Source organism: Callithrix jacchus, chromosome 11, assembly GCF_049354715.1.
Source record: "Callithrix jacchus isolate 240 chromosome 11, calJac240_pri, whole genome shotgun sequence".
Lineage (NCBI taxonomy): Eukaryota > Metazoa > Chordata > Mammalia > Primates > Cebidae > Callithrix > Callithrix jacchus.
This window is the reverse complement of record NC_133512.1, coordinates 18,186,409-18,199,790: the sequence shown is the minus strand read 5'-3', so window position 1 is coordinate 18,199,790 and position 13,382 is coordinate 18,186,409. Positions and strand designations below refer to the sequence as shown.

The window sequence follows — 13,382 nt, the reverse complement described above, 5'->3', positions numbered from 1 at the left end:
ATACCTGCTGGCCAAACTGGGGTAATAGAGACATGAAGGACTTTGACCGGAATCCCAAGTAAAATTACTCCAAAATCTTTGAAAATTTGAATCAACAAGTCACCCCCTCTCCAAAAAAACTACCCTCTGAAGCTGAGTCTTTTTCTGTTTCCCTGTGCAGGAAGGTGACATAGCAGGTTTGCAGGGCCTTATAGTTAGGGAGGAATTGGAATGGAGAGATGGGGACTTGGCTAGGCCATCCTCCTTGTGGTGGAGACAGCTACGTCTGTATCCTGTCTCTCCCGTAGTCAGGACACTGCCCCACCAGCCTGCCCTCGGCTGGAGCCACCCTGGGCATTGAACACTAAAGCATAAGGCCCGGAAAGAATTGTTAGCGTGGGGCACCATAAGTTGTCTTTCTGAAGACGGCTGTTACAATATTTGTCACCCCAAGGCTTTCTTATCGTGTGAGTGACTGAGGCACTCCCTGCAGTGAGGGTGCATCTGAGTCTCCACCCCTTGCATCTGAGGATGTTTGTCACTGCTTCAACCAATAGTGTGAGGCAGAAGTGATGAGTGTGACCGTCAAAACTTGGCCAGAGAAGTTCGTGCAGCTCTCTGCGGAACTCTGCTCCCTGGAGTGCCCTTCTCTGGCCATTCCAACTCTGGACCATGATGCCACACTCTGAGAATCTGAGCCACACAAAGGGGCCAGAGCACCAGGTAGGTGCTCTGGTCTCGGAGGACCCCCCACCCCTACCCAGCCATTCTGGCACAGGCTCTGGACAGTGAATGAGGAAGCCACCTGGAAAGAGGCCCACAGCCCTGGCTGTCTGCCTTGTCCCAGGAATTCTAGTCTTCCCAGCTAGCCCCAGTCACCAGGGAGCAGAGAAAGGCCTTCCTAGGCCCTGATTCCCAACCCACCGATTCCTGAGCATAAGGAAGTGCCTGTCTTATGCCACTAAGTTTGGGGTGGTTTGCATGGAGCAATGGCAACTCCAGCCTAAGGCCTCCCTCTCTCTGCAGCAACAAATTAGGAATTGTAGAGGCCCCTCTGCAGTTTTTTCTGATATCCCTGGGGTGCTTGCAGGTGGCCAAGGTGAAGTCAGCATGTGAGGTGCCTGAACCGGGAACTCATCCCTATGTACAAGATACCTGTGGTGGCAGTGGGTGCCATCAATTGTATGGCCTACAGAGGGCCTGGGGCCTAAGGGAGCCACAGAGGAGGACTGTCCTGCCTTTCTCCTGGGAGAAGCTATCACTGGCTAAAAGATGCAGGCTGACCTGCTCGGAGCCTGCAGGAGTCCATAGGAACCAGGTCCCAGTGTAGCCAACTTTGTCAGCTTTGTCACTGGAGAGAAAGGGGGTGGGAAGAAAGAGAGATGAGAGCCGAGCTCTAATTCAGACAGGCACCTCCACAGGTCTACAGGATCTCCAAGGCCGCTTAGTCCCAGCTCTGTTCCAGCCCTGGCCAGAATTGTTTAACCAGAATTCATTTTCTAAGCACTCCAGAGATATAAAAATGAAAGGAGAGGGTTTGTAAAGGACCTAACTTGGTATATTGGAGAGGGGACCTGAAGTCATTGGCATATCAGGTTGTATTTGCATTCACGCCCCAGTCAAACCTAGTCCTGTGTGTCACGGCCGCGTGACTGGAACCAGGAGCTGCATGCAGAAAATCAGCCTGGGGACTCAGCTCTGCAACGGAGCAGTCTTGCGCCTGTGCACTAGCCCATTGTGCCAGGATACCACCCAGCACAGGCAAGGATGCCTACATGTAAGTCGAAGCTCAGCATTTCCAAAGGCTTACTGTGAGAAGTCCTACCTCTAGAAAACCCCTCAGTGAGTGACCTGGACTACACCTGTCCTCTGAGTGGCAGCCTCAGACCTCCAGTGATCCGTGGCTCTGTGTGCTCTCACAAGCTGCTCTGGCCTCTGGAGAAGACTCCATTCTGCTGTCCAGCCTGCCTCAGAAGTTGAGGTAAAGGAACATGCTCAGTAGGCAAATCAGAGTTTTTCTCCATGAAAAATTTGAACTAAGGGATAAAGGCACTTGGGACAGTCCTTGATGCTGGCAGTAGCTGGAAGCTCTCGGTCTCTGGGGCTGTGTGCACTGATGAGGAAGGATGAGAGCTCTGCTGCAGACTGAGGATGGAGGCTATCCCCGAGGCAGCATGCCGACCCGCGAGACTATAGAGGAAGTAGCCCCGGGGACAGTGCGAGAGCTGTGGAAACCACTGCTCCTGGCTCCCGATGGATTTCCACTCCCAGTTCCTGCCACTGGGAAAGGCCCGGAGACCCCCACCTGGGCTTCATCAGATACTCTGTCACCTTATCTGGCTTGAGGGGCTTCAGTTTCTTGTGACCATCACTGGCTCCCTCAGACACCCCTGTGTCAGAACACTCAAGAACTTCTAGGTAGGACTTCCTGATGTGTCCCAAGAATGTTCCAACCTTATTTGCTCATCAGCAGGAGGGACCTGAGGTAGGGGTTGTCTGCCAGGAGGACACAGCATCATTCTTCAGGCCCTGCCATTTACCTGCTGACCACACTCTTCAGGGAAGTGTCTGGGCTCTGTATATCAGCAACACTTCCTGAATCACCTCCAGGGTGTTTGCTCAATGAGAGTAAACTGAGCAGAACGGGTTCTCCCTATAACCCGACAATCAGCCCTTCAGGCCTGGAATCGTCCTTGAGCCACCGCTCACCATTTCCCAGTTCTTTGCTCAATATGAGGAAACGAAAGAGCACCCAGACACCCTACAGTGCAAAGTAGCAAACTAGCTAATTTCCCAGGGTGAAAACAGCAATAGGGATAGAAGAAGATGACTGGCCTCAGTGCCAGGCAGCTTAAAGGTGTATTTTGTCATGATTAAAGGGGCCTGAGAGGAGTGCGTGTGACGTGAAGGGATGTGGCATCCGCTGGCGACCCGCTGTGTGCAGGCATTGTGCTGGGCACTCTGTCATCCCTGCAAACCCTCACAATACCCTGATGATGTAGGTACTACAGGAAACCCAGTTCTGGAGTTCATCTAAAATGAGAGGCAGCCAGGATATGAGCCCATGTCTGTCTGCCCCAGAGCCTGTGTCTCTCCCCCTGGGCCTCACTGCCTCCCTCCGCCAGGGGGGTTCACCCAGTCCTCACTTAGGTGTCTTGCAAGCTCCTGGGGCTGGTCAGAGCAGGGGCAACCTCTGAAAGCCTCTTCTTCCCACCTGCCTGAAGATCTCTTGGACTGTGGACAGAGAAGGCAGGTGTGCCCTGCCTAGACCTATGCTGGGGGTGGACAAATGTCCCTGCCCTGCAGATACCCTGGCTTCCTGTCCATCCCTACCTCTAGGGCCTGCGCTGAGCCAAACCCCTGCCCAGGACTGGCCCTTTGTTTTTTCTTCAGTTTCCATCTCTCTGTCTTCCTTTTCTTCTCTCAAACATTTATTTAGCAACAAGTATACAGTAGTAACTGTTCTCTCTTTTTTTTTTGAGATTGGAGTGTAGTGGCCCAGGCTGGAGTGGAGTGGTGTGATCTCAGCTCACTGCAACCTTCACCTCCCGGGTTCGAGCAATTCTCCTGCCTCAGCCTTCCCGGTAGCTGGGACTACAGGTGCATACCACCACAACTGGCTACTTTTTGGTATATTAGTAGAGACGGGGTTTCACCGTGTTGCCCAGGCTGGTCACAAACTCCTGAGCTCAGGCAATCCGTCTGCCTCAGCCTCCCGAAGTGCTGGGATGATAGGCATAAGCCACTGTGCCTGGCCACAGCAACTGTTCTGTGAGGATATGGAGGTGAACTGCCCTTATCTAAAATCATCAGAGGAAACTGACATGAAATAGACAAAGTGCAGTGTAGACAAAAGAGCCAGGGGATGTGGTATAGTGTCCGTGGCAGCCTTGGGCTAATCTAGAACACACCCAGTGTATTACAGAAGAATCTCCTGGCAGGAAAAAAGCCTGGTTAAAGAAATTCGGATTCCTGGACCCTACCCAGAACCTCTGCTTCAGTACCTCTGAAAACTTGGGAGGATGTGGCAGCTTTACAAACACTGGAAAAACTTGCTCTAGGGTAGAAGGACTGGACTAGAGATTGCAATGGACCCAGGCTCTGCGGGCAGAAAGAGAAGCAGTCCTTCCCCGAAAGGAATGTGAGTCTTCATTGGTGTCAGGCTCAGAACCTTAGGCTGACTCATCTGTCTGCCCAATCCAGTCCTCCTGCCAGTCCCTGTACCCCTGCAAACCCTCCAGCAGGAGTGCTGGATGGGCCCTGGACACTTGGCTAGGCTGGAACAACGTTTCCTAGCATCTCCTGCCCTGGTAGGATCGTTTTGGATCAAGGTGGAAAAAAGAAGAATTTGTGAGAGATTTGAGAGGCAGGAGCGAAGCGGCCGCCATGACTCTGAGAAGGCCATCGTGCTCAGATGTGGCGACAGACAGATACAGGATGCTCCACCTCCAGTCCCCACTCTATCCTCTGCACCCACCCTAAGGAGTGGAAGTTAAGTGAGCCACACACATGTACCCCACACACATGTGCACATACATGCACACAGACCTAAACACAGAGACAAACTCATACATAGACACACATAAACACATACACACAGAGATATACTCACATATACACAGGCAGAGACATACACCCAGACCCAAACACAGAGAGACACACAGTCACACATAAAGACATACACGGAGGCACACAGACACAAACACACATTTATATACACACAGGCACACATAAAGACACACACATATACACACAAAAACATACTCCCACACAGATACACAGAAACACACTCACACATAAAGACACAGATAAACACATACATACATATACAGAAACATAGAGATACATCTGTAAGTCACACGACTTACACTCACACATACAAATCAGTACACACACACAAAAACACAAACAGACTCACAAATGCACTAAAGATACACACACCCATAGCCATACACACACTCACACAGACATACAGAGTCACAGACACATATACACAGACACAGTTATACACACAAACAGACACAGACACTTACACACAGACATATAGACACCTACACACAGACACACACAGACACTTATGGACACGCACACTCCTACACAGACACACATACACATGCACACAGACACACATAAACACACACAGTCGCACACAGACACACAGACCAATGTTCTCACATGCATGCCTCCACTGTCTTCCTGTCCCCTGACCTTGGAACTTCTTGGCCCCACCTCCTGGCTCCAGTGCCTGTCTTCGTTGGCCTCCTGTTTCCCGACTTCAGGAATCCCACCAAGAACGTCCTGTGCCCTGCTTTCCACCTGGAGAACATCTAGTTTTCGACCACACCCAGCTGAAATATTAGCTCCTGTGCTAGGCTCCGCTCAGCCACAGCTAGCCGAGCGGTCAATGGCTTCCTCCCAGCACGGACACACCTCGGATGCACCGCCATTAGATCACAACACACAGTCTCAGCCTTCATGAAGCTCTTCCACCCATCCTTGGTCACCACCTTCTGAAGGAAAAATCCACTGTATTCATCTCTGTGTGTTTAACACCCAAGAGAGACACAATATGTTGTTCAGTAAACGTAGATAAGTGGGTACTTTTCAGATAATGCTTCCTCCATGGTCCTGTACATTTTAATCACTTAACTTTAATGTCAGTCAATTACTCATAGCTGGAGTTGTTAGTGAAAGTTATGCCCTGGGAAGCAATGGTGGGGAGATGTTCAGGCATGGTGGTCGCATCTGTCTGTCGCCACATCTGAGCACGATGGTCTTCTCAGAGTCATGGTGGTCGCTTCACTCCTGCTTCTCAAATCTCTCACAAGTTCCTCTTTTGTCCACCCTTACCCAAAACTGTCCTACCCGGGCAGGAGATGCTAGGAAACAGTGTTCCAGCCTAGCCAAGTGTCCGGGGCCCATCCAGACTCCTGCTGGACCCTGTGACCAGACTTTCCACCCCACCTGCTCTCTGGGGTGGGAAGCTGGGGTGGAGGCAGATGGAGCCACACAAATAGACCAGAAAGTGGCAAGCGGCAAGCACATGATTCAAACCTGCTTCTGCTCTGCTTCCCTCTCCCCCGAAAGGGAAGCCTCCCTTCAGTTTTCCATAAGGAGTGTCTGTGTTTGGTCACCAGACAGCTCTTACTCACTGAAGGGTGCGTAGGAGTTGACAGGAAACTCCACTATGAAATTTCCTAGCTTCGTAAGGAAAATGCCTCCTCTATGAACAGTGGCTCTAGTTTAGAGCGTGAAAGAAGCAATGCCAGATTTTAAGAGTAACCTCTGGTTAAATCAAAATAGAATAGGGAATGAACATTTTTTTAGCTTACAACAGACCAGACCTTAGGAATTTTAGCAACCGTTATGTAAGTTAATTTTAATAACCTTATAAATGCCCACAGTTGAGGAAGCCAAGACCCAGGGATGTTAAATAACTTTTCTCAAGACAGCCAGGGAGAGCACAGTGCCTTTCATTTCCTGCATCCCACGGCAGCTTCAGAGAGTTGCAGACAAAACGACATGCTTGTACAGTGTAGGATACCAGCAGTGACCCTCTGTTTGTACAGAACTGGACTTCACTTGCTTAACAGAACAAATAAGCATTTTTTGAAATAATTTCTAGGAACAAAATTCTTTTTTTATTTTTTTGAGACAGAGTCTCGTTCTGTCACCCAGGCTGGAGACCCAATCATGGCTCATTGCAGCCTCAGTGTCTTGAGCTCAAGCCATCTTCCCCTCTTGGCCTCCCAAAGTGCTGGAGTTACAGACATAAGCCACCATGCCTGGCCCAGGAACAAAACTCTTGAGTGACATATTCCTGGGTTTTGGTATCTTTCAGGTCTCAGGGACATTTACTATCAATAGAGAAGCCATTCATGAAGCCAAAGAGAATGCTTGGTAATTTTAATTCTTCTTTGGAAGACTTTAACAGTGTTAATTTTTTCATTTTTTTCCTTCTTGCCTACCACGTTTTTCAACTTTGGGTAAAAATGTAGGAAGTCATATTGCAATGTCAATTTTGACAAGTGTTACCTACATCGATGTTGAGGGGTCAGTTACTTCACACGTTTACCAAACAGTGCTCTTCACCAAAACACTATTGTGGGAAAAAGAACACCTCAACCAAGAGACCCTCAAAACCAAATCCCCAGTGGGTTACATCACCCCAAAACCTCTTCTTACTCATCTTTTTCATATCCACTGGTCCTTTTACAATGTTCCACTATACTTGTTGGTATAAAGATCAGTCATCTGTGGTTCCAGCCTTTGAGGGGCTCAAGGGAGCAAGACATGGTATGCCATGGACCAGCTTAGAGGAAGTACACGTGTCCCTGGAGCACAGAATAGGGGAACTATATCTTCCCAGGGGAGCTCCAGAAGTTCCTACAGAGTGTGACCTGGGTTTTGAAGAGTGAGTAGGAGTTGGCAAGGGAAGGAGAGGAGGAGCATGTGGAAGGACTGAGAGGAGTGAAGGCCCAACAAGGGACAGGACCTCTTGACACAAAGATGGCATCTATGGTTACGCAACCTGGGAGGTCACCTGGGCAGGCTCTGTTGCCTAGAGAAGAGCAATGGCATGGATATTGGGTCACTTCAGCAGTCAGACACCATACAGGAGAGAGGGCCTCCAGAATGAAACCTACTGACTGTGGGAATGGGAGGCTGAGGGCAAGTAAAATCAGAACATGGGGAGTGAGAAGGGCGCTGAGTGGGTTATCCGCATGACGGCTGTGATCACCAAGGTCTGGGGCAGGGGTAGAAGAGGACAGGAAGACAGGGAGCTAGCCCTAAAGTCCTCAAGTAACAAGAAGGAGGAGGGAGGCGTGAGGGGCCAGGGGTTTTAGAGGAAAGGGAGAGAAATGGTTCAGATACAGAAAGTGGAGCAAGGAGGGCCCCTATCTCTACGCAGACGCTATGTTGGGCATGAGAAAAGAAAAGGCCTGGCTCTTGTGGCTTCAGAGAAAGCAGAGGCCTCGGGGGACACAATTTTCTGTTAGGACAGGGAGGGGCTGAGCAGAGAACAGGTTGAAGACAGAGAGGCATCATTGTTGGACCTGGAATTCCAGGGGCACAGTGGGAGGCCAAGGACACGCATGGGGAGCAGAGCTGGGGGGTGCTGGACATCCTGCAGGGCTTGTGTTTCTGCAGGTGGCTGGGGAAGGCAGGGATGGGGATGTTGGAGGATCGGTCCTGATTATCTCTTCAGGGAAGGAGGGAAACATTGAGTCCAGGTAGCCTGGGGCCAATGGGCAGCTGTTCTTTCATGTAGAACCCCATTGTGTCACAGAAGGCTGCTCTCCCAGGCAATGAGATGCTTGTGGCACCACCAGGCTCTGCTCTCTACCAGCATAGGTGGGTCGCAAGAGCCAAGGGATGAGCTGAGAGGTGGAGTGGCCCTGCAGGGGCCAAAGCCTTGACGGGAGGATGAAGGCTTTCAGGATGAGGCATTGTCTGCGCTGCATCTTCAGTGTATCAGAAGGTGTTATCCAAGTGAAGAAGGTTGCAGGCAAAGAGGAGAATGCCTGCAAAGACACAGATTCCTGAAATGCCACTTGACAATCAGCTTGACCTCACCAGCTCACGCGTGGAGAGGTGAGCAGTGCATCTGGGGTGCCGAGGTGAGAAGTGGTCACCTAACAATTTAAGGCCGAGGGAACCCCAAAACAGAGTCAAGAACAAGGTGAACAACTCACACATCCAGTTTCTCTTTTGCCATTTTCTTTCCTGTAGAGTCGCTTCACATCTAAGCCCCACTGGGGACCTTATTCATTCTTGGCCTGCACCTGCCAGGGCTGGTAAGACTCAAAGGAGATAACTGTGTGTTGCTATCTACTGAATGTTTCTGTCTCCTATACCCTAAAATATGCTGATCCCCTAACTCCAGTGTGATGGAATATAGAGATGGGAGTCTTTGGATGAGGTCATGAGGGTGTAGCCCTATGATGAGATCAGCACCCTTGTAAGAGAAGGAAGAGACCAGAGCACATATTTCTGTCTCTCTTTCTCATTCTTTCCTCCCACCATGTAAGCACCTAGCCAGAAGGTGACCATCTACAACAACAAGAGAGCCCTCACTAAACACTGGATCTACCGGCCGCTTGATCTTGGATTTCCCAGCTTCCAGAACTATGGTAAATAAATTCCTTGTTTAAGCCACCCAATCTACGATGTTTTGTTATAGCGGCCCAAATTGACTAAGATGTGTGAATGCACTTTGTAAACCATAAAATGCTATGCATGTGTTGATTATTCATGCTTGGGTGTTTGAGTCCTTTCCAGCTTGTAAACACTATACTATAAACATTCTTGTACAAATAGATTTTGGGCTGTTTTTGAGATCTGTTTTCCACAGCATGATTGCTGGGCCAAAGAGCATGGTCTCTTTTATGGTTAGTGTTTTAGCTCCTACTTTATGGCTCTGTTTTCTTATATTACCTCAATTGATGGTAAGTTGAATTTATGCATACTGGTTTATCTTATTTTTACCATAGAAGTCATCTGAGGAAAGAGAGCAAGAAAAGTTGTTTGCCTTTTTTAAAAAAAAAAACCTGTAATACAAGTTCATAGAATGAGGGCTGAATATTCCAATTTGGATGAGCTTCCTCTAGAAACAATGCCACAAATACATCTGGATGAATGTAACCAGCATTTACAACCCATTTAGACCCATTAAGAGCTCAGTACCTTCCTAGATAGATAGATCACTTTGAATAAATTACTTCTCAAAGCCCCAGTCTCCTCATTAGAAAATGAAGAAAATACCTACTTCTTGACATCATTTTGAGATGCTTTTTGATAAGACATTGTGTTGGGTTCTTACACTGTTACTTGGCCCATAATAAGACCGGTGTAACCACCTGCTGAGGTTATAGATTCTTCTACCTGAAGTCATCATTTTTATACATCTAATATCAAACATCAGAGAGTTCAAATAGCTCAGCCTATTTTTTTTTCAACAAGAAGAAAGAGTTTAACTTTTCTTTCAGCAGTTCTTTGATATAATTGGAGACCCAGGCTCCTTTGAAATCCCTACTCCACTACCCATAATGCTTTTTTTGCTTTTATGATTATTTTAAATCAGCATATTATAATTGTACATATTTGCATAGTACAGTGTGATACTTTGACACACATATACAATGTATAATGATCAAATGAGGGTAATTAACATATCCAGCACATGCAGCCCTTATCATTTCCTTGTGTTGAAAATAGAAAATCTGCTCTTTTAGCTACTTAAAAATATGCAATAAATTATTGTTAGTTACAGTCATCCTACAGCACTATACAACACTAGAACTGATTTCTCCCATCTGGCTATAACTTTGTTTTCATTAACTCAACTTTGTCAGCCTGTTTTATTAATCTCAAAATAATCCTCGCTATTGTTCTCACCTGCAATCCATCTTTCTCCTCTCGTTGGCTAAGTGCACCTGAAGCTACGGAATACTCTCCAAAGACCCTCGGGCAACCAGCTGATGGGCACTGACTACAAATCCTGAAGCCCTCCTGACACTGATCTTCCTGAGAATGGGTCTAAAGTCAAAGCCCTTGGCCCACATCCATTGCACCCTGTCCTCACACAGTGACATTCTCCCACCTTAAAAATTGAAAACTGCATTGCTTTGGGAGGCCAAGGTGGGTAGATCACGAGATCAAGAGATCAAGACCATCCTGGTCAACATGGTGAAACCCCGTCTCTACTAAAAATACAAAAAATTGGCTGGGCATGGTGGCGCGTGCCTGTAATCCCAGCTACTCAGGAGGCTGAGGCAGGAGAATTGCCTGAACCCAGGAGGCGGAGATTGTGGTGAGCCGAGATCGCGCCATTGCACTCCAGCCTGGGTAACAAGAGCGAAACTCCGTCTCAAAAAAAAAAAAAAACTGCATTGCCCCAAGGTATCCAATCCTCCAGAGCACTGGGTAAGGGGCAATCCAGAATTCTGGTGGCAGAAATCCTGCTTTGATCAACACACCAAAAGTCCTTGAATCCACCCAAAACAAGGGCTATCTTTGAGATAAAAGTTAACCTTTGTATCTAATAACTATTGATTAACATTTAAAATGTCCATTGATTTGACCAGCTGTGTACTAATAACTGTAGGGATAACTCAGTCCAAAAGAAAATTTGTTTAAACATTTATGGTCACCAAAATGTTTAAAAATTTCTGTTATACACGTTCTGAACAGTATAGATGAACTTGCTATATTTGTTTTTGTAATAGGCAATGGTGAATTATTTGGGTATTTGTATTTCATTTGTGTATAAGCTATTCTTGAACTGCCATAAAGAAATACCAGAGGCCGGGTAATTTGTAAAGAAAAAAAGTTTATTTTGCTCATGGTTCTGCAGGCTGTGCAAGAAGCATGGCACCGGCATCTGCTCGGCTTCTGGGAAGGCTTCAGGAAGCTCCCAGTCATGCCAGAAGGTGAAGGGAGAGAAGGCATCTCACGTGGCAGGAGCAGGAGCAAGAGAGCGATGGGGAAGATGCCACACACTGTGGGAGAACTCAGGATCACGAGGACAGCACCAAGGGGATGGTGCTAAACTGTTTGTGAGAAATGCACCATCATGACCCAATCACCCCCCAACAGGCCCCACCTCCAACACTGGGGATTACAGCTCAACTTGAAATTTGGCTAAGATAAATATCCAAACCATATCAGCACTGTTACATTTGAAAAGCGGAATATAATTATTTGTATTTAAAATGTCCAAGCTCACATATTAGTGTAAATGACATCCGTTGCAACTGCTTAAACTTACCAAAAATTTTAGACGTCGACTTAAAAATGCACATGAAAGATATATAGTTTCTCAAAATTTATTTTGAGGATAAAACATATGAAGACTGCAGGGCACAGTGTCTCATACCTGTAATTTCCAGCACTTTGGGAGGCCGAGGTGGGAGGATCATAAGGTCAGGAGATCGAGATCATCCTGGACAACATGGTGAAACCCTGTCTTTACTAAAAATACAAAAATTAGCTGGGAATGGGAGCGGGTGCCTGTAGTCCCAGCTGCTTGGGAGACTGAGGCAGGAGAATCACTTGAACCCAGGAGGTGGACGTTGCAGTGAGCCAAGATCATACCACTGCACTCCAGCTTGGTGACAGAGCAAGACTGTATAAAAAAAAAAAAAAAATTGTCCTAGAGAAGCATGGCCAAAGGTGGGGACGGAGAGGGGCAAAGCTGTCCTTCCCTTCCTCCAAGATGTCTGCTGGCAGAAGTCATTGCTGGTTTGCCAGTGAGAACTCAGCAATGCGGTAAGTGATACATTATCTTCCAGGCTAGGGAGCGGGGAGCCATGAGCTCCCCCAGAGCACAGGGGCAGAGAGAATTCTGGAGTTTCCATGAAGCAGCAGGTAAGACCAACAGGGAACTTTGTCCCCCTTCTACCAAGCACTTACAATCAGGACTGTCTTCTCTTCCCTTCTGCATTTCCTCCATCCTCCCCAGACACCCTGGCTTAGAGAGATCTGCTATCATGAGCCCAGGCTGTTTCTCAAGTTCTCCTAAGTTTCCAGGCATCCCATACCCACAGAAAAAAGCCAACACCCCTTTATTGAAATTCAAGGTCATTGGAGGCTGCTTAGCTTTCACCAACCGAACGGATTCACTTGCCTTCTTGCTCTCGACCACACTCACATCGTTCCTCACACTGCAGAGTCCTACCCAGGAAAAGCCCTGCAGGCTCCATGAGAACACATGCCTTTCCACAAAGCTGCCTGGATGCCCAGCTAACAGGAGTTCAGAGTCAGGCCCCAGAGAATCCTAAAAGTGCATGATCTGGCTTTCTCCGCCATCGTGCTGTGTGTGGTTGACCCTGTTTCTCTCCATGTCTTCTCACAAGACTTTCTGGGTCAAGGGATTTCTGGCCAAGAAACAAAAGCAAAATTGTCCCATTCCCCAATGGATTCAGATGAAAACTGATAAATCAGATACAACTCCAAGAAGAGACATTGGAGAACAACCAAGCTGGATCTATAAGGAATTGTCCATGAGGTCACACATACATTTATGGACTGCATTAGGGTCCTCATTCCCATATTAAGCTGCAAATGTCACCACTATCTGGACCCTTGGACATATTTTATTGGAGATATATTTTTTCTCTTTGTTTATATGTTCTGCAGTATTCAGATGGGTTCATTAATAAATTTGTGAGATCTTTCATTTAAAAAAAAATGTTCCTATCTGCAGTAGCTAGGGAAGATGGGGACTGTCACGTGAGGCGCAGGGAAGGGTGTGTGGGCTCAGGAGAGGGGCTGGAGGCAGTGCCTTAGATGGCTTTCTGGCCAGTACTTTGAGGACTTATCTAAGGGATACCCAAGGTATCGCCGTTGGTAAGGTAGAGACAAGTTCACGACCACCATTTAGCCTCCTCCAAATTTTCCCT

The 13,382-nt window shown here is 47.6% G+C and overlaps 1 pseudogene; it reads left to right on the top strand.

Annotated features, from left to right (window-relative positions):
* Positions 1-12,821: 12,821 nt before the first annotated feature.
* Positions 12,822-12,973, top strand: LOC108592960 (large ribosomal subunit protein eL39-like; annotated as a pseudogene).
* Positions 12,974-13,382: the final 409 nt, after the last annotated feature.